The sequence below is a fragment of the Etheostoma cragini genome, chromosome 21 (genome assembly GCF_013103735.1).
Source record: "Etheostoma cragini isolate CJK2018 chromosome 21, CSU_Ecrag_1.0, whole genome shotgun sequence".
Classification (NCBI taxonomy): domain Eukaryota; kingdom Metazoa; phylum Chordata; class Actinopteri; order Perciformes; family Percidae; genus Etheostoma; species Etheostoma cragini.
Window position 1 is genome coordinate 19,040,291 of NC_048427.1, and position 3,993 is coordinate 19,044,283.

General features: G+C 41.5%; 1 long non-coding RNA gene across 1 annotated transcript in view; it reads right to left on the bottom strand.

Moving 5' to 3' along the window:
• Positions 1 to 2,969, bottom strand: part of LOC117937445 — a 13,645-nt gene extending 10,676 nt beyond the window's left edge. Inside the window, exon 1 of the long non-coding RNA XR_004655161.1 lies at positions 2,957 to 2,969. This is a non-coding gene — a long non-coding RNA (uncharacterized LOC117937445). The remainder of the gene's footprint in view (positions 1 to 2,956) is intronic.
• Positions 2,970 to 3,993: the final 1,024 nt, after the last annotated feature.

The following is a 3,993-nucleotide window of genomic DNA, read 5'->3' on the forward strand; positions in this document are numbered from 1 at the left end:
ATTTTTGGAAAAAGGCTGCAATGAAACAAAGAGTGAAAAATTTAAAGGGGTCTGAATACTTTCCGTACCCACTGTAGGGGGGTGTATACTTAGGCCCCCTGTATTTTAAGGAAGAACATGTATTTATTTGGAATACATTATTCATTTACAAAGAACATTGGTGTCATTAATGGTTGGGTTTTCCTAAATTGTTTTGAATAAAGGCATTAAGATCAATTTCCAAAAGATTTCTTTATTTATTCCTCTTTTAAATCAACTTTAGGGTGGGGGTGTAAACTTTCCCATTCCGCTGTAAAAGTACTTACTGCAGAAAAATCCTCATATTTTAAAAACTGGAAACAATCCAAAGTGTTCTTTGTTTATTTGGCTATATATAGCCCTACTTGTAAGCGTGTATAGTGTTGGGTAGCTTAATTTATATTAAAACATAGTATTTTATAAACTACATGTGTTTGGTTTGCAAAAATCCTTAATTCGCAAAGTGACTAAGGCTGTCAGATTAAAGAAGTGGAGTTAATAGTACAATATTTCTCAGTAGAAGTAGAAAGTGGCATGAAAATGACAGACAGAAGAAGGAAAAGTACCTCAAATTTGTACTAAAGTAGCATGCTAAAATAAATGTACTTAGTTAGATTCCCCCACTACTTATGAATGCAGGGGTAAGGGATCTTGAGAGACACTAGTCCAGCTTCTCCTCTCAACCCTGGTGCTTTTTCCTGAGCTTGGTGCGTGCTGACCCTCACAGCCTGTGGCGTCAGCTTAGCATGCAGAACAGCAGCTCTCCAAACGCCCACCATCAGTGAATCATGCACATTCAGGCACACACACACACATACACACACAAACACAGAAATACAACATTTAATCTCATCAGCATGGCCGACAGCTCGTTAATTTTACACTCTGTAAAGGCGTGAAGAGCATTGCATCAATATCCAACACAATCACTTTGCTGAGACCAGCAGATAAAAAACACACACACACAGAGAAGTAAATAAAAATAGTCAATCATCATAAATGGTGTGCGCTGTGTGTTATAAATTCTCACGTTTGTAAGCACGTAGAGTACATTGTGTACTCCTGCAGTGCGGTTTGGCTTGAACCTTAATAACATAGAGGAAGTAAATGTAGCACACTTTCAAGCTATTATTTTTTGTAAACATGACGCAGGAGATGGGCATCACAGCTCCAGAACAATTGGAGCAAACACACAATGATAATCAGACACTCACCTGATGGCGAGCACAGCCTGGGAAAATAAAGAAACACTCCTGCTATGAGGAAATGAAACGGCACACACACCCTTCTCCAGTTACCGTGGGATTTTATTTCTCCATCCGTGTCATTTTCATGTGAATAAACATCTAGCCTATTTCCTACTATTAATACTAAAACATACAACACAATAGTGGTATTTAGAGGTAGTCTGATCTCTACAGGAGGAATCAACAGCATTCTTCTAAAAGATATCCCTTCATTTGGGGCTTCGATGATGGCGGCGGAGAGCTTTTATTTCAAATTCTCAGGTGTTCATCCGGATTGAGATCTGGTAACTGTGAAAGCATGTGATTCACGTCAAACATCTGATCATATCTGGGGCCCCTTTAGAAATTTCTTTGCAAACAAAGACTCGTTTGACGGAAACACCTTGGAAAATATGTTCACTTTCTGGTGTAGAATGACCAATATCTCATGAGCTGTGCACTGTTGGTTTTGTACATACCCCCCAGTTCCTTTTTTCAGTCATATATCTTGTATGTCTTGGTCAGGGTTTGATGGACATGGCGTCATCAGGGTTTGGGGCAGGTGTTTGGTTATATGTAAATCTTACTATGTCTGGAAATAAACAAAGATATTGATAGATATTGAGCAACTGATTCGTGCCTTTATCTCCAGTAGGGTTGATTACTGCAATGATCTGTTGACAGGCCTTACTAAAAACAACTTCCAAATGATACAAATTGCAGCGGCCAGAGTTCTTACAAAAACAAAGAGAACTGAGCACACAACCACTATTTTGAAACCCCTGCACTGGCTCTCAGTAAGTTGCAAGGTTGACTTTAAATCACTGCTGCTTGTTTTCAAGTTGCTTAATGGAATAGGGCCAAAGTATCTATCGGACATTATCCTGCAGTGTGTACCACTCAGGTCTCTCAGATCAGAGCAGAAACATCTTTTAGAAAAACCCACAGTCCGTACCAGCAATCATGGAACCAACTTCCAGAAGGCATCAAAAACGCCCTAACTATTCACAGTTTTAAATCCAGACATCAGACAAAACTCTTTTCAGATTCCTTCTGCTAATACTTCACTGAAGCACTATGACTCATTGAAGTAGACCATTGATTTTTATTATTCTTTTCTTTATTTTATGCTTTTATCTTTTGCTGTTGTTATGCCTTGATGTCCTCGTTCTTTTATTTCTAACTATTTTTATGATCATGTACTGACCCTTGCTTTTGTTTTGTGTGAAGCACACTGCAAGGGTATGAAATGTGCTATATAAATAAACTTGCCTTGCCTTATTTTTATTTTTTATCGGTTCAGTCATCGTTTAAGCACCGGCACCTGTTTAAATTGGCTATGGTATCGGAAAACATCCAAAGCATACCCAACCCTATGTCCACACCTTTGGCTTTGTCTCTGTAAGAACATGATTTTGACATCTAGACAGATGGGCCTTGGGTCCTGATTCAATACCTCCAATTGACAGAATCATGAGAGAATTGACCTTCTCTTGCTGCTCTGTGCACCTCAAAGGCATCTTAGCAGCCGCCACTGCAAATGATTCATTGGCTTGCAAAGTGAGAACTATACACACTAACACACAGACACACACAAATGTAGGACCAAGCTGAGAGCGTCATCTCAGAAGGTCAGCATACGGAAAGATAGAAGGTGACACCTCCTGACACAGACCCCACCTTCTCATTGCAGCATTCTGTCGCCTGTTCACAAAGGACTCGGACAACGAGGACAATGATGAGGTACAGATACGCACAAACATCCCAGTAGTCCCAATCAGTAGCCTTGTCTCATCTCAACATACTCTCACGTCGCAGGTCGATGTGGAGCTGAAATCCAGTCCACTCCATTACTTTGTCAGGCAGATGACAGCAGCTGTGCACAGAACTGCTCATTTTCTCACTGATAGCCACGCCAGCAGAATATAACTCTATTGATTTGCTATTGCAGGGACTGTGGGCTGTTAAAAAGAGAAAATATCTTTGGCCCTGTGAAAAGGCCAGCACACATGAGGAGGAGAGGAAATAACACCAATTTAATAAGAACACTTGATATGCAATGTAATCTCACCAAGTTGCTAATGAAAAGCCCACTCGTGAGGGACAGGGAGCTCTGCCTGAGTGCACAAAGCAGGCGTAACGCTCTTCCAACACCGAGTGAATAATAGAGTCATAACATTTTGTATTAAAAACGCCTCTCGGATGGTGTCCGGTACGTGACTTTGTTCTTTACCGGCCGGCAATTTAGCAATTTGCGAGTTAGCAAATGCATGAGGCCGACTTGGGCACTCATCCCTGCCAATTTAGTTACATAATCCAGAAACTAGTCCTCACCCAATGTTTGTCCCCTGTTAAACTTCCTCTCTCCCCCGATCTTTTAGGGGGTGACAGGGTTTCCCTCATTCTCTTTACCTCATATTCCTCCCTCATCTGTCCTTCCCCTCTGCTGTGTCCCTCTGTTCCCCTCTGATCTTCTGCTCTCCTCCCCCTCCTCTCCCTTCATCAAATGGTAGTATGTATCTGCTCGCCCACTGCCGTTGGCTAGGGCGGCGCTTTGAACCCAAGGATGAAAGAGCTGATCCTGTAATGAGAATCTTAATGCCGAGAAATTGTTTGGCTGTAACACACACACACACACACACACACACACACACACACACACACAGCTCAGACACACTCGCAGGCTTTGAAGAAAGTGAATTTTACAGTGCTACTCTGCTCACAGCTCGGCTGCATGTCTAATGCGAGC